General features: G+C 41.2%; 1 long non-coding RNA gene across 1 annotated transcript in view; it reads left to right on the top strand.

Moving 5' to 3' along the window:
* LOC311621429 overlaps window positions 1-19,280 on the top strand; it is a 55,443-nt gene extending 36,163 nt beyond the window's left edge. Inside the window, exons 2-9 of the long non-coding RNA XR_014794830.1 lie at window positions 3,278-3,349; window positions 4,691-4,849; window positions 5,272-5,307; window positions 6,496-6,691; window positions 10,952-10,994; window positions 12,754-12,901; window positions 14,577-14,648; window positions 18,071-19,280. This is a non-coding gene — a long non-coding RNA (uncharacterized lncRNA). The remainder of the gene's footprint in view (window positions 1-3,277; window positions 3,350-4,690; window positions 4,850-5,271; window positions 5,308-6,495; window positions 6,692-10,951; window positions 10,995-12,753; window positions 12,902-14,576; window positions 14,649-18,070) is intronic.
* Window positions 19,281-19,792: the final 512 nt, after the last annotated feature.

Below are 19,792 nucleotides of genomic sequence, written 5' to 3'. Positions count from 1 at the left end.
CTTATTTTCTTATCTATTCAGCCAACCTTTTTTTTTTTAAATATATTTTTTATTAATTTTTACAGAGATGAAGGGAGAGAGATAGAGAGCTAGAAACGTCGATGAGAGAAACATCGACCAGCTGCCTCCTGCACACCCCTCACCGGGGATGTGCCCGCAACCAACGTACATGCCCTTGACCTGGGATCGAACCTGGGACCTTTCAGTCCGCAGACCGACGCTCTACCACTGAACCAAACCGGTTTCGGCTATTCAGCCAACCTTTTGATTAGGATATTTAATAGTACTTTTACATTTAAAGTAATAATTGATAGGTATGTCGTTATTGCCATTTTATTAATTTCTTTTCTGATTGTTTTTGTAGTTCTGTTCATTTCTTCTCTTGTTCTTCTCTTGCATGTTGATATCTTTCTATAGTTTTGTGTTTTGATTCCTTTGTTTTTGTATATCTTATAGATTTTTGGTTTTTGGATATCATGTGCTTGCTTCATATATACCAATCTATGTTGATAGTAGTCAAATTAAAAAAAATACATTGTTATTGATTTTAGAGTAGAAGGGAGAGGAAGAGAGAGAGAGAAAAACAGATGAAAAGAATCATTGCTTGGCTGTCTCCTGCATGTCTCACACTGGGGATCCCTGGAGATTGAGCCTGCAAGCCGGGCATATATCTTGACTGGGAATTGAACCATGACCTCCTGGTTCATATGTTGATGCTCAACCAATGAGCCATACTGGCCAGGCAATAGCAGTCAATTTTAAGTTGATGATCTCTGAAATCCAGACACATTCTACGCTCACTACAATTTTTACGCAACCCCTTTCACATTTATGCTTTTGTCGTTATGTTTGACCTCTTTTGCATGTGTATTTTGTGTGTACCTTAAATTTATTGTTGTAATTACACACAATCTTTCTATTTTTGTCTTTTAACCTTTGTGAGAATAGTACCCCCCAATCCCCCCCACACACATTGGACACCAGTTGCAGGTGCCCCACATTGGGCTGCCAGTTGCGGGTGTCCCCCCATGTCCCGTGTGGTTCAGGTTCAGGGTTCGGGTTTTGGAGGAGGCCACACGCAAATAAGAGACTGAAAAATATTAATTTGGAAATATTGGGGGCCAGGTGGGAGCCCAAGAGAAGATTAAGCTTTGCTCTGGTCTTGTGATCCCTTTTATTCAGGTTTGGGATCCACCTATAGTCCTTAGGCAGGCAATTTCCAGTAGCAGCTGGATGATAGCCCATCAGCAAGGATTTACATAAGACTAAAAGGTAGAAGTTGCTTCAGCTCTCTTTGTCTCAACTAGACAGTGGGTGCCTGGCTCTGACTCTTGCCAGAGCCTTCAAGGTTGATCAGCCTTCCAGACTCCTTGTCCATCTCTTTCTGCTAATGAAGGTAATGGGCAGTTTCCAGCACATTTGTACTATCTTTATAGTTGTTTGATCTACTGCTTTTACTGTTTTCCTTTGTCAGTGAGATTTTTTCTATATATTTTTATTTATATTTTGTTTTTTCTATTTAAAGAAGTCCCTTTTACATTTCTGATAATACTGATTTAGTGGTAATGAAGTCCTTTAGCTTTTTCTTGTCTGGAAAATTTGTTATCTCTCCTTCAATTCTAAATGATAGCCTTATTGTGTAGAGTAATTTTGATTGTAGGTTTCTTCTTTCATTATTGAATATTTTCTGCCATTCTCTTGTTGCCTGAAAAATTTCTGTTGAAAAATCAGCCAATAACTTTATATGAGCTCCCTTGTACATAACTTCTTTCATCTTGCTACTTTTAAGATTCTCTTTTTGTCTTTAACTTTTGACATTTAAATTATGATGTATCTTGGTGTGGGCCTCTTTGGGTTTATTTATTTATTATTTATTTTTATTTTTTAAAATATATTTTATTGATTTTTTTACAGAGAGGAAAGGAGAGAGATAGAGAGTTAGAAACATCAATGAGAGAGAATCATTGATTAGTTGCCCCTTGCACACCCCCTACTGGGGATGTGCCCACAACCAAGGTACATGCCCTTGACTGGAATCGAACCTGGGACCTTTCAGTCCACAGGCCGACGCTCTATCCACTGAGTCAAACCGGTTTCGGCACTTTTTGGGTTTATATTGTTTGGGACTCTGCGCTTTCTGAACATGTATAGCTATTTCTTTTGACTTGTTAGTGAAGTTTTCGTCATTATTTCTTCAAATATGTTTTTAATCCCTTTCTACTATTTCTTTCTGAGACCCCTTTGATACAAATGTTGGTACACTTGATGTTGCCCCAGTGGTCCCTTAATTGCATTAAGAATTTTGCATAGTCTATTTTGTCTGGCAAAAATATTCATATGCCAGCTTTGTTTCCATTGTTATGAAATATTGTTTTACATCCCTTTACTTTCAGTCTCTGTGTGACTTTTGATCTGAAGTGAGTCTCTTATAGTCAGCATATGTAAGGGTCTTATTTTGTTATTCATTCAATCTCTGCATAACTTTTGGTTGGAGCATTTAATCCACTTGCATTTAAAATAATTGTTGATATATATTTATTGCCATTTTATTTGCATTTTAAATCTTTTTTCTTTGAAAAGAAGACCCTTTAACATTTCTTGTAATACTACTTTGGTGGTAATGAACTCCTTTAGCTTTTTCTTGTCTGGGAAGCATTTTATCTGTCCTATAATTCTAAATGATAGCTTTGCTGGGTAATTTCGATTGTAGGTCCTTGCTTTTTATCACCTATATTTCTTGCTGATACCTTCTGGCCTGCAAAATTTCTGTTGAGAAATCAGCTAATAGTCTTATGGGAGCTTCCTTGTAGATAACTGTTCTTGAGATTTATAACTCAAAAACAGTAATTTTTTTGGTTTAGTAAATAAAACCAATTGCTGCAAGCCTTTGATTAGTTTCTTGAGTTCTGAAACAGTTGATTCTGACTATGTTTATCAGTTTTCTTGTTGCTTTTAGAGAGTACAGAATTTTTGTGGGTCTTTATTCTGCCATTTTTTTAAAATTTTCTTTTTTTGCTGATATTTACAAGCATGTCTTACTGCATAAGATACATTGGTGCTGGGGATCTAAATGATGTTAGGAATTACCTCTCATGCAGGGTGTATGCATATGTGAGATCTATGAGACCACCAGATGTTCTTTTCTCCCATAATAGTGTAAACCAGCGTGAAGATTGGGACATACTGACCAAGCCGGCCTGTTCTAATCAGATAGATGGCTAGACTAGATGACTTTCTTTTCGCAGAGACTCTGACTTAAATGTTTATCTTGTTACAGATCAGCCCCATTTTGCAAGAAATAATCAGTGGTACAAATGCCTGACCCAGACCCATGTTCCAGGCCATCCAGGTATTGCCAAACAGGTTTTTTATTTACAGGTTCATAGCTGGAAATGAGCTCCAATGGCCTATTTTATTTATTTATTTATTTATTTATTTATTTTATTTTTAGTTTTGGCAGTGGGAAAATGTTCACACAATATAAGAAAAGGCTAGTTCATTCAAAAGTGAGACTAAATGTCTCCTCTACAATGTCCTTAATAATTTAAGATTAACTACATGGATTTGGGACCAAGGCTTTAGTCCCTGTGTTTCCCAGAAAAGCTCACACTGAGGAGTTAGTATTGCATGGTTGGAAGTGCTCAGATTCCTGCCTCAATAAAAACACAATGCTTTCTGGTGAAAAACTCAATTGGGCCTCTCAGGATTATGACAAATTAAGTTCAGCCCAATATTAGCAATTTCAAGTTCAGAGACAGCAGAAAAAAACAGTATGATTAGACCTCCAAGACTTCAGATATTGGGATTAGCAAACACAGGATATAAAATAAATATATTTTACTTTTTAAAATTTATCTTTATTGTTGAAAGTATTACAAATGTCCCCTTTGCTTTAAAAAAAAAAGTATATTTTATTGATTTTTTTACAGAGAGGAAGGGAGAGGGAGAGTTAGAAATATCGATGGAAGAGAAACATCAATCAGCTGCCTCCTACATACCCTGCACTGGGGATGTGCCTGCAACCAAGGCACATGCTCCTAACTGGAATCGAACCCGGGACCCTTGAGTCTGCAGGCTGATGCTCTATCTACTGAGCCAAACCGGTCAGGGCTCCCTTTGCTTTTGATTTTCCCATTGACCCCCTCTACCCCGCACACACCCCTCCCAGGCCTCCACTACTCTATCATCTGTGTCCATGGGCTATGCCAGTAAGTTCTCTGGTTAAACACTCCTCACCGACTTCCCAATCTCCTGCCTTCCCTCTGAAATTCATCAGTCTGTTCCATGCTTTTATATCTCTGGATCTGTTTTTGTTCATCAGTTTATGTTGTTCATTAAATTCCACATATGAGTGAGATCATGTGATACTTACCTTTCTCTGACTGGATTATTTCACTTAGCATAATGTTCTCCATCACCATCCAGGCTGTTGCAAATGGTAAGAGTTTTCTTTTTTACAGCCGCATAGTATTCCATTGTTTAAATATACTACAGCTTTTTAATTCACTCATCTGCTGATTGGCAATAAGGCTGTTTCCAAATCTTGGCTATTGTAAATTGTGCTGCAATGAACATAGGGGTGCATGTAGTTGGTGTTTCTTGTTTCTTAGGATATATTCGGAGAAGTGGGATCACTGGGCCAAAACAAGAACCTGCAAAAAACATGAAACAGATGTCCATTCTTTTCCAGCACCAAGACAGCGAGGCTCTCTCAGACACCTGCGGGGCCCTGTCCTGCCTCACCAATGGCTGCAACAAGCACAGAAGCCAACTGGTTGACGTGGGGATCCTGCCCAGCCAGTTGAGCACTTGGAATGTGTCCCAAGTCCTGTCTCTGTATGGCCTTCAGGTTAGAGTTTGTCATTTCACTTTAGCAAAGTCTGTCCTTTCCCACCACCGTCAACTCTAATCCTTTATCTGGAACAAAGCTTGTCATCTGCATTTCCCTGGTCCCTGCTACTCTGTAGCCACACATTTGAATTCATTTTGATCTAAAATTTTAGTGGGTATTAAATAATGTACCTTTTCTCAATCTGATAACTAGAAATTGGAGAAGAGCATCAAATTAAAACTGCTACAGTCCCTCTAACCAGTGAACTATTCTTTTGTGGCCTTTCCTTCTAATGGTCTGTGATTGTAGACATTAACATGTTGGTTTATACTGTGTGTGTGTGTGTGTGTGTGTGTGTGTGTGTGTGTATTAATGTAAAGCTCATTGTAACATTTGAGTGTCTTACTCAAATATAAAATTCCCTCTTATTCTCTCCCCAGTTTGTTCCCTAAGACTACTGCAGATATAGGTGAAAAGTAAGTAAAATCAAGTTCTTCGCCATGTTATGAAACATTTCACTTATATGATATACTTGATGAAACTGTAGTTTAAAAATGTGGGTGCCTTTTTTACTTCTATACTTAATACTGCATATTATACAACCTCAGTGGTCATTTATTCTAAAATTAGCATAGTATCCCTCAATGTCAAGGTGGGTCTGGGGGTAGCAGTCGGGGCATGGATGGGATGAAGAAAATACAAGAAGTTGCTTATTCTGGGAAGCTGGGGCCAAAATGTGGGTTCTGGCAAGGCTGTGATTTGCCTGTAGCACTATTTTCACCTCTCACACGAATAGCAGACATGTAGCATAATAGGATAGGAACATTCTAGAACTGTTGATGGGCTGTACTGGGCTGCCACTACAGTGCAGAGAAACCAACATAAATCCATAGTCAGCCCTCCTAGGACAGCTGTCTGGAGCTCAATTCTGGGGGACCTTTAGTGTTATTGAGAGGAGATTTGTGAATATGTCAACAAATACCGTCGGGATCTCATTAGCTTCAATTAAATAGACACTAAATTCAATAGACATTATTATTAACACTATAATTTATCAGTTTTACCCATGTAAGGCTATAAAAGGGATGGCATAATTTCTTGATAAAGGTATCTTTTTCTTTCTATTCCACGTGAGCCAGAACTATTGGGAGGCTGGCAATACATTTAAGCTATAATAATACCGTGGATGTGCTGAACTAATAAGAGTCATGGATGTGCCGGGCGCGGTGGCGCGCGCCTGTAGTCCCAGCTACTCGGGAGGCTGAGGCTGGAGGATCGCTCGGGCCCAGGAGCTCTGGGCTGTAGTGCGCTCTGCCGATCGGGTGTCCGCACTTAGTTCGGCACCAATATGGTGGCCTCCGGGGGGCCACCATGTTGCCTAAGGAGGGGTGAACCGGCCCAGGTCGGAAACGGAGCAGGTCAAAGCTCCCGTGCTGATCAGTAGTGGGATCGCGCCCGTGAATAGCCACTGCTCTCCAGCCTGGGCAACATAGCGAGACCCTATCTCAAAAAAAAAAAAAAAAAAAAGTCATGGATGTAGTAATGGTTCACAGGCTTCCAGAGAGCTATCAGCATAGCATGACCAATGTTTGGGAGGGCACAGATCTTGGTGTGTTTGTCACCTTCCACTCCAATAACCTTGCACCATTTGGTTACACTTCTAGCCTTGTTCTCCCACACCCTCTCCTCCCCCATTGTGGGGGAAATTGTCACGGGAACAGATCCCCGGACCTAGGTTGCCACTGATGCAGGCATGCTGTTCCAGCTCCTGATATACCCCAAGTCACCCATCCACAAGGCAGCTGGAAACTGAAGATCTCTCTCTGTGGACTGAAGGAAGAGGCTGGCCTCTGCAGCCTGGTAAGTGATGGGGCTTATGAAGGGAAATGTACATACAGAGTGCGTCCTGGGCAGCTGGAGATGAAATTGGTTCCTGCCAAGCATCACGGAGATCCAAGAATTTTATAAGGTAAAGAGATTGTCATGGGTACGACCAGGTGCAGAAAATACCTTTACATGCTTGACCAGGTCAGGACAACAGCAGCTTATTCCAGGAACAGGCACACAGGAGGCGGCCAGGGAGAGGTGCTGATTTATGTTTGTCTGATCATAACTGCTATTCATTCTGCATCTAAGGAGGGTTTGTGAAAAGCAACCTCTATTCTGGCCCAGGTCCAGCTTTGGGACAGAGAGCGATCATATCCTAAAACAGTCTCCTTCACACTCACCCCCTTGGGACTGGCTCTTACAGTCTCACTGTCCCTCTCTGCCGCCAGGTGCTCTGAAGTCAGCAAGGGGCTTCAGCAGCAGGGAAGTGGCCTGCTTAGCTGCCAATTGACTCCAACAGTACAGAGACAGAAAAGAGAGAAATTAAAAGCAGTCCAGGTATTAACATTTCCTCCATCATGACCTCTAGACCCAAACCAGTGATTTAGTAGCTCACCTAGGCTTGGGGTCAGATTAAAACATTTACTTGAGTTTTTATTATGTGCTCACAGAGAAGCGCTATTAACAGACTTATATGGTATAAAAACACAACATTCAGTTTGGATGTCGCACAGCAAAAGTAGAAATAAATCTAAGACCAGAAAGCTAAATATTTAGTAGGGTCATGACAATTTTATTTGCACCATAATCTTAGCTGTTAACATGGCTGCAGCCACGGAAATCTGGCCAGGGGAAGTGATGTTTTTCTGGAGTGAGCCAGGTAGATAAGGGGAAGAATAGGCCAGGCCAGGGCCCTTACCTTCTCTCCCCTTTTAATGATGCATGAACTGGTCTGCGGATAGCACGTTTCCCTTGGTCCCACCAGAGACTGAGCAGTTCTTCCTGTGCAGGAGCAGGAAGCACCGGACCCAGCCCAGAGGAAAGTCCTTTTACAGATTTGGTGGCTTGATAGCATGTTGGCCCATGGCAAACATCGGATCTATTGCTATGCCCTTTTGTTTTCTACACCTTTTCCCTACTGGGTGCCTCAGGCTGAGTTCCCAGCCTGACATGTGGAGCAGTGCCCCACAGGGCGGTTATTAAATGTGTTAATGTTTGGGAAAGCATGTTTGGCCCAAGTAGGTTTTCCAGTTCATAACTTTGCTGTTTGAGGACACCCTTTTCCGTTGTACCGACCCAGTTGCCATGGGTTATATAGGAATGGAATCTTCATTCAGTAACTATTGACCAGTCGCTGTATTTTAAAGGCAGCACTATAATGTCCACTCTTCTGGTGTACCCAATCTACAGGGTCAGCTGACAGTTCAGTTGCTAATGCATGTATTTTTGCCAAGTCATCTGCCTCCTGGAGGTACAGACACCTTCTGGCCAGGGACATGGAAAACAAGGCCTGCCTCAGACTCTTGCACTTGAGTCCAAATAACGTCTCTACATCTACTATCTCCATAAATGCTTGTTCATAATTATTCACTCCTCTGTGTCTCCTGTCTAAGCCATAACCCAGCTGGCAGTATACAGGATCAGTGGCCAAGATTCAGGTACGATCACCAGCCAGACAGCTCTTAGAGCAGCTCAGGTCATGTCAGTGGATGGTTGGGCTGAAACTGCCATCGGGGTAGCTGGATTACCCCGGCTGAGCCGTTGGTGCACCAGGTCCCCGCTAGAAGTTCTCCTATGCTTTTTGCAGGTGGCAGGGGTTGACACAGGGATGGGAGCAGCAGTAATGGGAGGGTAGTAGGCCTAGGCCGTAGGAATACTCGCCATCTGGTCAGCATAGGAGCCTGAGCCGTGGCAAATGCAGGTCAGTGGAACATGTCAGTCCAGTACCTATGGGAAGGGACGTTCCTCTGTAACTGGCTGGTCTTTGGTGAGAGGCCCCTCCTGTGTTAGCACTATACACTGCCAGGAATTGCGGTTCTAGTGAGTGTAACTGATTTCTGCCCCCTTGCACAACAGGGAACAAAATCCAAGGGATAGCCTCTTTTCTCTTTTTGCTATTTTTTGCCATACTCCCCAGCCCATGCCTTGATGGGTGACTGAAATATCTGATTCAAATGTCACACTCCCCCACCCCCGGGCTTTCATCTGTTTGACCAGCATTTTCACAGGCAGCCTGTTTGGCTCCCCAGCCCCATCTATGGCCCTTTAAACCAGGGGATAGAATGGCTGACAGTATTATACTACACTGGGAATAAATATCCACCAGTACCCCCAAATCCTCACAGAAGCCGGTACCTCTTTCGCATTTTGTGGTAACGATGGGCTTGTCTTTGTCTGTGACGGACGCGGGGACAATGTGGGTCTTACCAGGCCATACGACTCCCGAGAACGTCAGTGCGGTGCCTGGACCTTGAATCTTTGTGGGTTTACTGCCCATCCTCACTGCTTAGATGGCTCTGCGAGGCCGCAAGGTTTTCTGCAGCAGAAACAAATCTCCACAGGTTAACTTTCCTCAATGTAATGAGCCCACAACCAGAGGCTGGGAGGGCAAACAAGGAAAGGTCCCGTCCCAATAATTCCATAAGGGACGTATGCACAGGTTAAGACTTAGGGTGCCTCAGCCAGTAACCTGACAGGTACTTAATAATTCCACCGAGCATAAATTACACAGGAGACCAACATGCAATGCACAAATCACTCACGGTTTATTTACCAGAGTCCTGGTGGGTGCCAGACCTCGGCAGGCCACCCGGGGATCCGCAATGAAACACACACACACGTTTCACGGACGCTGCAGCTGCAGCTCGGCTTCAGTGGAGGCCTCTTGTGACAGCTCACAGTCCGCGGCACGGGTGCAGGTGGGGAAAATGGAGAGTGACCGTCTGTGGAGGAGCAGAATGAGCATCTCTGATCTTCTTTGGGGCTTGCTCTTTTTATGTGCTCAGATAGGCGCCTGTCTTCGGTGTGTCTCATCAGTGGTCCCAGGAGCCTTACTATCTGGTCTTACATATGGGATACAGACCACTTTATTTTCTACATACAGGTCATTCAAGGGTGCTTGTCAATTTGGCTACATTCCATTCCACACTTTCAGATATCACACTTCAATTCCACACTTTAATACTTATTCAATAGTGTATTTATCCTTATCCAATAGTGTATTTATCCTTATCACTATATCAGATCCCAAGCCACCATCCCACAGCATGTGGTGGGACTATGTAAATAGCCTTGAGGTCTACCCCAAGCGAGAAGCATTTTCTCACCGTTTCTTTGTCACTGCGAAGGCAATAGCCTTAGCCTCATGGCAGGGGAGAGCGTCAGCTCTTCCAGAAGATGTACACCGAACAGCAGGAGTGTACTGACAACCCATACTGAGTGGCAGTTGAATGAAGTCCAGCTCACAGGCCCTTTGGTGCAGGAAAGAATGCCGAAACTGAGAAAACGAGCTTTGCCAGGGCCCTGGGAGAAGCGAGCAGCCGTCTTGGGGTTCCCGGGCCCTGCCTGTTCATTTAAAGTACAACATTGTCTACCCGTCTTAGTCTCGCTGATCCAGGAGCAGACAGCTGCCATGTCACAAGGACGTCTGGACAGCAAACATCAGGCAGTGAGGGGTGGTTTATACGGAAGGAGAATGGGCCTCATTCTGTTGCTGACTTTTCCTGTGGAAGGATTCCGTTTTCTTAAGTAATCAAAGACCTGATGAAGACCACATAAAACCCAAGAAGTTATTTAAAAAAAAGATAGAATCTTTGTTTTCTAGGCAGAAAACTTGTTACAATATCTTCTCGGGAGCAGACCTGCAGTCCAAAAAACTTCATCCTTTTAACACAAAGAGCAACAAACTGTAAATCTGCACCAGCTTACTTTTGATAATTAAACCACTTACAAAATTAAATCCATTTTTAATCTTAGCCAGCTTGACCACACATTAAAAATTTCCCCCAAAGTTTTCTGTTCACAAACCTACCATTATTGCTAACTGTTTCATCGAAAAATCTTTTTTTATTGGTTCTGAACAATTATGGTTAGGTTATTCACAAAAACTTCATGAGATTTTTTTTCCTGATAACTCTAGACAAGTCCAACTGATAGGAATACCTCAATGAAATATTAACACAGTATTAATATGATTTCTAGTTACTCTGCTAATGTTTCCTTTTTCCTTTCTATTTTTCTCTCAAAGAACAGTGGAGAAACTTTAAACATTCTGTGATATTTTTGTCTTTATAGGAGGAAAAGTTATCTTAAACTGCTTCAGAGGATTCCATGAAGAGTAAGTTTTTCTTTTTTTAAATATTTTTTAAAATATATTTTATTGATTTTACAGAGAGAGGAATTGAGAGGGATAGAGAGTTAGAAACGTCGATGAGAGAGAAACATCGACCAGCTGCCTCCTGCACACCCCCTACCGGGGATGTGCCCGCAACCAATGTACATGCCCTTGACTGGAATCGAACCCGGGACCCTTCAGTCCTCAGGCCGACGCTCTTCCACTGAGCCAAACCGGCTTTGGTGTAAGTTTTTTTTTTTTGATATATCTCTGACTTGGTTGTTTCTCCTTCTGAGGAAAAGTAGAACAGCTTTTAGCTTGGTTTCCTGATTACTTAACTAAAATCTCACAGCAAAAGCTTTGTATGTAATACGGTGAAAATAAGGGAAATGCTGAATGTCTGCACTAAGTACTATGAGTTGATGAAGAATGTTAATAATGGGTGATGACTATGATACTATCATATAGTAATTTCATTGTGTTTCCTGATACTGACACCTATGTATCCTTGAGTGTGTGTGTGTATATATATATATATATATATATATATATATATATATATATATTTTTTTTTACAGAGAGGAAGGGAGAGAGATAGAGAGCTAGAAACGTCGATGAGAGAAACATTGACCAGCTGCCTCTTGCACACCCGCAACCAACGTACATGCCCCTGACCGGAATTGAACCTGGGACCTTTCAGTCCGCAGACCGACGCTCTACCACTGAGCCAAACTGGTTTCGGCTCTATCCTTGAGTATATTTCATTAATACTATACCTCAATTGAAAAAGGACTGACTTAGTTTTGAATTGTCTTGACACATTAAAATACTATATAATAAAAGGCTAATATGCAAATCGACTGGAGTGGAATCAGTTGCTATGACACACACTGACCACCAGTGGGTGCCGCTCAGCCAGAAGCTGGGTTCACAGCTGTCGGGAACAGCAGTGCTGGTGCTAAGGATGTCTGACTGCTAGAATGGGCTTAAGCCATCAGTCGGACATCACTTGAGGGCTCCCGGACTGCAAGAGGGCACAGGCCAGGCTTGGGGACCCGCCCCCCCCCCCCGCCAAGTGCTTTAATTTTGTTCACCAGACAGACCTCTAGTATTTTATAATGTTAGTAGTCCATTATTTTATGATTAACTCCTGCTTTGAAACACTAGAAAGAAGGGGAGAGAAAAGGAATGGTCTCACTAATTCCTATCCCATATTGAAGAAGTAAAATACTGTACCAGCAGATTGAAGCTATGAAAAAAGAGATCTAACAGTAATCTGAAATTAAAATTAGAACTCTGTATACAGGGGAATTGTTAAATTTTATGTCCTTGAAATAGCAAGATAATTATACTTTAGTTATAAAAATAAGGCATTCTTTATTTTTATCATATTTTAAAACATCCTACATAAAAGATGAATGAATAGCTGCAATAAAATGCATTAGGCAGATATGGCTATAGCACTTACTTCAAATGCCAACTGAATCTGTAATTATATTTTTGGGGAGATGAAGACTTGAATGGTTGCATAGAATGTGGTATGTAATATTATCTGCCAGCAGTGCTATTTATAGACATTCTTAATTAACAAGGCCATGCCAATATATTTAATCAATGTGTTTTATTAATATACTTTTAAAGATTTATACCCTTAAGTATAAAATAAATTTTTATTACGCATTAGGACATCTTTCTTTATATTAAAAAGGAGATAGATATACAACATCTAAACTCACCCAATGATATGTTTTATTTTTTCCAGAGAGGAAGGCAGAGAGAAACATCGATCAATTGCCTTTTGTACACACCGCGACAAGAGATGGAACCTGCCACCTTTTGGTGTTTGGGGGGGGACAACGCTCCAACCAACTGAGCCACCCAGCCAGGCACTTTATTCTTCATTTTTTAATGTAAGATTTGATTTTTATCACATTGCCTTTAACCAAAAATAGAGGCCAGTTCCTGAGAAATAAATCACAGGTTAGAGATTAGAGTTTTTAAAATTGTTTGCTCAGTAGTTCTGTTCTCTCTCTCTCTCTCTCTTTTTTTTTTTTAAATATATTTTATTGATTTTGTACAGAGAGGAAGGGAGAGAGATAGAGAGTTAGAAACATCGATGAGAGAGAGTCATCGATCAGCTGCCTCTTGCACGCCCCCTACTGGGGATGTGCCCACAACCAAGGTACATGCCCTTGACCGGAATCGAACCCGGGACCTTTGAGTCCGCAGGCCGACGTTCTATCCATTGAGCCAAACCGGTCTCGGCTGTTCTTTCTCTTATTAGCATAGATACTGAACAAATTTACCTGCCATTTAAACCTATAATTGAGAGACAAGAAAGCATGTTGGCAGGTGAGAAAGAACAATCAACTGAATATTAGATGCAAGAGAAATCCTTTCAAAACCAACATGCTAGATTTTCATATCATTCAAGATGGTGAGTCTCAGATCTGCATCAAAGGCCAAAAGATGATGCTGATTTGCAACTGCCAAGCTATGTCTAAGGAAGTCACTTTTAAAAGGAGAATGACAGGGAAAGCAGGGAAAGCAATTTTAGGGGTCGCCCTCCTCTGGTGTATTTGAGTCTCACACTCTCCAGTTTTCCCCATAACCGCTCCCCACCACCCCCTCTGCTGTCTGCTCCGTGTCTGTGCACTGTACCCTTCACGGACAGAGCTCAAAGGAAAGCCAAGCTGGCTGCCCTGGGCACTGGGCCGTGTCTGCCAGCTGACCTGAGCGGAAGGGAAAGCTCTCACCTAACTTTATTCTCTACACAGTGAAACCTCCACTTTACTGAGAGATCAGGAATACCTGCAATGTGTTAACACATGTGTCAAACACAAGGCCCGCGGGCCAAATCCAGCCAGCCAGGCCTTGCAATGTGGCCCGCACCGCGCTGTCATCACTGCACTCCACTGTCAGTTTATGACATTGTCAGTTTATGACTGTTCAGTAAACCATTCGGCCCGCGATTTAGGCTGGATTTTAGATTTTGGCCCCTTCTCTGATTGAGTTCGACACCCCTATGTTACAACAAAGATGTGTGTAGGAGGGAGGAGATATCTTTAAAACTGTATGCTCAATGTGACACTTTTGGGAGTGAAAAGGAAAAGCAATTATGGAAAACTCCCCTTCCTAGCTTTTACCTTTCCGTCCGAGGGAACGTCTGTTCCTCATCTTTCCTGTGCAGGTCACCACCCCTCTTCAAGAGGTTCTGGTTCCTGAACCTTCAGAGGAACTTCCGGCCTGGGAGTCTTGCTTTCTCAAGCCCTGTAATTCATCCACCCCCCTAATTTGATTCCTGAGTACAGAATAATACCACCGCCTCCAGTGGGAGTCAGGAGACTAGCTAGGAAGTGGCCTGGTATGCAGGAGACCGGAAGTCTGGTCTGCTCAGGATCTCTCAGCTCTGTGAGATGTGCTTTCTTAGCCTTTCAAAAACAAAATTTACACGCACTCACATAGTTTTCATAAGGTGAATGTAACACCTTTTTCCATAAATGAAACATTTTCCCAATGAGTACAGCAAATCATACTGTTAAACTCAGTAAGGCCAGTTCTCTTTGTTCAAACTTTTTCCTCCAGACAATGCTTCGAGCGGTGGTTTTCAGTGCCATTTGGGACCCCTGGAGGTTCCTCAGGCCAAGCTGTTGTAAGGTAAGCACTGAGATGTCTGCCTTTGCTACTGGCATTCTTTTACGAGTGCACAGTGACATTCCCCAGAGCCTCTCTTGCCATCACCATCCTGACGGCGAATGGAATATGCCTGTGGACCCTGTGTCTTCTAAAACCTTCCAAAGTAAGATCTTTGGGTCCTTTGTTTACACTCTTAGAAGTTAATAAGGTCCTGAGACCTAACTTGTGACAACCCCTCAAAACCATAGATTGGTCCACCCCCAACAGACGCCCTCCAGGTATATCACAAACACGGGGAGTTCCACAGTCACAGCTGGTCCTTGCCTTGAGCATATTAAATACCCCGCCCGATGTCCTTCCCCATAAAACTGTCTAAACAGAGGCCAGCAGTGTAGTTTCCCTTTAGCCCAGAACTGGGATTTTTATTTTCTCCTGCCTCCAAAGTTGAGATTTTCTTCCCCTAGGAGGCATTTATATCTAAACATTGTGTGTAGTTTCAGAATAAACAAACATACATATATAAAAAGTTTTATTGTTAAAACTGATCATTCTTAGATTTTATATGTATAAGAAATTGAAGAATTTCTGTAGATGTTATGCCATTTCTGTAGTAGATAAGCATTTACATGCTACAAAATGATAGTAGGTCTAAGGACATATAAGCAGAGTCCTTTGGTTTAACTTTTCTTCTCTAGTAAATTAAAGAAATCTGTTTTTTAAAAATCCACAGAATGAGCTTTAACAGGTTAACTACTGAGAAACTATCAGGGCTGTCATTTGCCATGAAGTTTGAGAGCAAACAAAACAACCAGTCAGCATTGACCATTCAATTATAGCTTAATAGTGCAAATTTTTGGTTCCTTATATTCTATCTACTTTAAAAACAGCAGGAAGGGAAAAAAGCTGATCTTATCAAACTAAAATTTGTCTGTAAAGTTGATTTCTGGTATTTCTATTCTATATGGTTTCTGTGTGTCCTATTACTTCGAAAGCACTTCTATTCTTAACTACAGGACCAACCTATTATCTTATCCCAGATCCCCAGAGGCAAAGCATAGCTTAAGAACTCATAAAACCCAGCTTCTTACTCACATGCTCTTTACCACTTTAAAAGTTACTTCCCAGTGCCAGATACACTGCTAAATGTGGTTCACAACCAAAAACAACAGGTCAATGCAAAAAGACTTAGAGTATTTATCTGCTGTTTTTCTTAGGACATAACAAAACTACAAAAAATGTTATCCTGATAAATGTAAAATACTTTTCATATGTTACTCTCAAATACCCTGCTTTAGTTAAGTCATTATCCCTGCAGTGCAATAGATCCAAAGAACACAAAACGGCTTGTCCAATATTGTTCACACATTGAATGGTATAGCTAGAAACATCTAAGTCTCTTGAATCATGTCTGCGTGCCCAATGAGAGGGAGGGAATGATGGAGAGTGAGTTAGTTTTAGGAGTAGGAAAACAGTGAAGCAATTGGCTAGCTATGCTTTTTAGATCTAGTCTTTGAAGTTCCAAGATAATAAACAAAACAGACCAGACAGAGCCTATTTTCTAAATTGAGTAAGAGAACAAAATAATCCCAACGTTACAAAAAGAAAATAGCTGCTGAAGTTAGATATTATTTATTCCTCTTACGGCAGCATTACGTGATGAAAGTTTATATAGAAGAATAAACCATTCATTTTGGAAAGGAAAGCATGCATTACACCAAAATATAACACAGAAAAATACAGGTCTTTCATATCCTTGGGGAACATATTTTTCCTAACTGTAATACATGTTAACTGCTAGGCTTTATGGTCTTTTCAATGAGGCTGTCTTTTCTAAATAGTACTATTAGTGGGAATCCAAGAAGTCATAAAACAGTCTCTTTCCTATAGATTAAAGTCATATTAGTAAATCTTAGAAGATACAAGTTATTTGGCCCATTCACTCAATGCTATTAATACAGGCCCCAATTAATCAAAATGTGTCTTTTCCCTACTTCCTCCTATTTTCCAGTCTTTGCCTTTGCTTATGTTCATGCCATTCTCAGTACCTATAATCTGTTTCACAATCATCTTTTCACACAGTGGTTCTGAGATTGCCTATTGCTAAAACCTAGTTTAGAGACTATCCAAAGGTTTGTCTTTCTGGATTCTAGAGAGGGAGAGAGAGAAAGAAACATAAGTGATGAAAGAGAATCATTGATTGGCTGCCTCCTGTTTATCCCCTACTGGGGATTGTGCCTGCAACTGGGGCATGTGCCCTTGACCAGAATCAAATGTAGAATCCTTCAGTCTGCAGGCCAATACTCTCTGCCGAGCCAAACCAGCTAGGGCAATTTTGTCCTTTTAAATCAGAAGAGTTCAACAGCCGAAACTGGTTTGGCTCAGTGGATAGAGCGTCGGTCTGTGGACTGAAAGGTCCCAGTTCGATTCCGGTCACATCCCCAGTGGGGGGTGTGCAGGAGGCAGCTGATCGATGATTCTCATCGACATTTCTAACTATCCCTCTCCGTTCTTCTCTGTAAAAAAATCAATAAAACATATATATATGACATCTTGATCAACTACTTCCTAGTTGTTATGGGCAAGTGAATCTTTCTCTACCCGGTTTCCTCTCTAGTGAGATTGGAAAACCTCCCACGGGGCTATTGTGAGGATTAAATGACGTATGCAAAGCACGAGGCTGCGGACTGACTGATGCACGGTGGGTTCTCAGTAAGGCCCGCTGTCATGTTCTAAAAGTGAAAACAGTTGCATCCTCTCCTGGCTCCAATTGCACTTTCTGTTCTTTACCAATCTCTCTCCGCCTTGGAAAAGTTAACATACACCCAAATTATGTCTTCTCTAAGGATAGGATAAAAAAAAAAACCAGACCCTCATTTTCTATCTTCTGTAGCCTTTGTATCCTATAATAATGGGAAAGCTAGCATTTATTAAACACAAAGCTCATGCCAGAAATTAAGTGAACTTTATACATGCATCATCTCATTTAATTTCATAACCACCCTATGTAGCAAGTAACATCAGTCACCCCCACTGTACCATTGAAGAAACAGGCTTAGAGAGGTTAAGTAACTTGCTAAATGTTCCATAGTTAGTGGGGACTTTCTGATTCTACATCCCAAACTCTTAACAACCATGTGACACTGAATGACCATCATCTTTACCGTAAAGATGCTGTGGGCACATTATAAATAACCACTATCTTGGAGAGTCATGTCTGACAGTTTTTTCCTGTGAAGAGTGACACAATGAAGTTTAAAGAATTGTGTCATGGAGTCATAGAGGGGACTGCAGTATAGTTAACTGCTGTTGTATAGAGCTTAGCCGCTTGGCCCCCCTGGAGGCTTGAATGCAGAATGATCTTGAGTCCCACCCCAGAGACTCTGAATCACAATCTGCATCTGAGTAAGATCTCCAGTTTAAGAATAATTTTTTTTTTTTTATAGAGGCCTCACACTGGCAATTCTCCACATCTTAAAAATAGAGGAAAATTACACTCAGGAGAATTTTCTTTCGAAAGGTAAATGCTAAGAGATCATGGAATAAAATATGGAAGGAATGTGTACGAGTGCCTTTCCAATAAGTTATTTTTATATGATAAATGATATAAACCTCAATTAGGAAAAAAGGGTCTTAATTCCCGAGTATATGGAAGGTTATAATTAGTTGTAGAACATGTTATTTTTGTATTTTTAATACAAAATTTAATTTATTGTTGTATTCTCAAAGCATAGAAAGAGAACCTGGTACTTAGTAGGAACACAACAGATATACCTCTGTTGAATGAATAAATGTATGTGCTTAAGATTCTCAGGGCAATTCAAGTACAGTATAGGTATCCTTAACAGTAGAATTGAGGATAGGAATAACTTCTAGGTTCTCAAACTTTAGAGAAGTGATTTGTCTTATGTGTTCTAATATGAAAGAGGTTTTGAGAACATAATGTTAATACCGAAATATGCCTTATGTAAGAGACAATTACATATTACACAATGGAAAGAAAAATGATCTTTTCTTTATGTGTTCCATTTTCTTGTTTTACTAAACTCCTGGGCTTAATAAAATCCGAATTTTGTTCTTTGAACATCGCCTCAGAAGTTTGCTGGAGACAAGATGATTAATTCGGCACCGATTTCTGGACGCCAGGGAGCACAGCTCAACAGGCCCAATAACAAAGCCAGGTTTCTTAACACTTACTTTTAGCTCAGTTTAAAGAGAACAGCTGCTTTCACTCCAGCATCTACTCATCATGATGAACCAACTCTTGCAGCGTGTCAGACCCTCTTTCGGCATTAGGCCTCAAGGCCAGAGACACACAACTGACAATCTTAGGAAGTAAAACAGTAAATCTGTGTCCGGTCAAGTCACAGACAGTCTAATTAACCCTTAAGTTTATAGTCAAAATAGAATAAATGTAGACACAAAAGGCATTGTCTCATTGATTACTGGATTACCAAGATTTCTTTACTATCCTTAAGTATCGATAATATCAGATTCATTTACCAATTTCCCTGTCAGAATCTTACAAAGGCTGCTGAAAGAAGGAGTAACCTATCCTGAAGGGTTAGAACAAAAATGTTCCAGTGTAAATAGGAATTTCGAAATGCTTTTAGCTAAAGAACTGAAATTAAAGCAGGCCAACTTTTATCATAGTCCCACAAGGCCACCTATAATTCATGACAACACAAATTTTCATTATTTCTTTGGGTTTCTTAAGGAAGGTTAAGATAATTCTAGGATTTTTTGGTTAGTTTTACCATTATGACAAAAGTAAAATATATGAGGAAAAGAAAAGTTATTTTGTAAGAATTGAATGCTAGCAGGGACATGGTTACCACCAACGTTCCTGGCCGTGTCCTCCTGGTGGTGCCGACCTCGGAAAGCCAGCTGCTTACCGCTCAGATGACTCTCGCGGGTGACCCCAGGGCTGTATTTCCCTGACCAGGAAAACGGAAAATATCTGCAGGGGCATGAAACAGCATTTCAATCTACCAAGCAAAGCAATTCCAAAGGGTTGATGGATGACAGATAAAAAATGTCAAATGTTCCCCAAATTTAATAGTTCAGTCATAAGTCATTCAACTCAGGCAAGAGCAAAAACAGCAGCACTGGTCCTGACAGCCACCTGAAAGGAAGGACCCGTTCCAGCCACAGCAGCGACAATATTT

This window comes from Pipistrellus hanaki, assembly GCF_964339955.1.
Source record: "Pipistrellus hanaki genome assembly, chromosome: 4".
Classification (NCBI taxonomy): Eukaryota; Metazoa; Chordata; class Mammalia; order Chiroptera; family Vespertilionidae; genus Pipistrellus; species Pipistrellus hanaki.
This window is presented reverse-complemented; position numbering and strand designations above follow the sequence as displayed.